Genomic DNA, 1,146 nt, shown 5'->3' with positions numbered 1-1,146 from the left:
AATTTTGTTCTTTTGTCTGCTGCAGAGAATTTGGAGACATTGCCATTCTGTTGAAGTCTTTCTTTCAAAAAGTAGGCTTCATCTGAGGCTGTACTCCTTGATAACTTATTAGTTTATGAATGAAATAATAATAATTAAAAATTTAGAGCAGTGTTTGAACACTTCTTTTGTACCTGAGTTAAAATTATCAGTTTAACCTTATTATAAGACTATGTATCTTGATTAGGGTGTATAGATAGAAATTAAAACATAATTCAGTGAAATTGAAGACTATGCAGATCAATGTGTGTGATTCACTAAGTTTTCTACTTTGGTAATGTGCAAAAAGTGACAGTCTTGTAAGTAAAAGCATTTACTGTCTACCTGTTTTACCATGCTAGTCTTTTTTACTGTGACTCGTGAAAAAGCTGAAAGGATTTATAAAGCTGTAGCTCCTTCTGTCATTTCTGTTGGGAGCTGCCTGTGTTGTATTAGGTCCAGAAACTAGCCTTTTCTTTCCAGTGTACTTCAGTTTTTGGGGTCTTCTGCAATAGTGGATCCATTAATCAGAACCTATGTTTTGTATATATGATTGAGTTTGGATTCTCATAAATACTGTTATTTTAAAAATTTTTATAGAATTTATTTGTTATAAAATTTGGAATGTTTTAACATTTTCCATAAATTTATAAAGGATAGTTTTCTGTCATTTTTTTCTTCCCTTTATTTCTAAGTGAATCTGAAGTAATATTTGTCAGTTGTTCCTTTAATATAATAAAGCTTTCAAGTTCATAGTGCATGTAATTGTGTAATATTGAACTTACTGAAAATTAATCTAATTTTGTATAAAGCCACATATTCACATTTAGATAATAAGAAGTGCATGCAGAAATTTTTTTTCACTCTTGTATTAGTATTATGGTTATTAAAGTATCCCAAAGTAAAGTCTGTTTTTCTGTTTGTTTTAATAACAGCAGAATAGCTTAAGTAAGCATTTTTTAAAGTATATCTAAAGAGGTTATTTCTGAAAATTCTATGGAGAAAATCCTCTTCTGTCTTATGCATATAAAGTTTTTTTAATCCACAAATATTTTCTCCGTTTTCATTTTTCTCCTTCCCTTTCTCTTAGATGATCCTCCTATGAAAATAGTGCTTATTTTTTCTTCT

The 1,146-nt window shown here is 29.1% G+C and overlaps 1 protein-coding gene across 1 annotated transcript in view; it reads left to right on the top strand.

The window, feature by feature from the left end:
• The window catches only part of AUH (AU RNA binding protein/enoyl-CoA hydratase), a 187,211-nt gene that overhangs the window by 91,735 nt on the left and 94,330 nt on the right, over positions 1 to 1,146 (top strand). The window lies entirely within an intron of this gene.

Source organism: Bison bison, unplaced genomic scaffold, assembly GCF_000754665.1.
Source record: "Bison bison bison isolate TAMUID 2011002044 unplaced genomic scaffold, Bison_UMD1.0 scf7180017864057, whole genome shotgun sequence".
Classification (NCBI taxonomy): Eukaryota; Metazoa; Chordata; class Mammalia; order Artiodactyla; family Bovidae; genus Bison; species Bison bison.
Note: the sequence above shows the minus strand (reverse complement) of the source record. Positions and strands in the feature narration are given on the sequence as shown.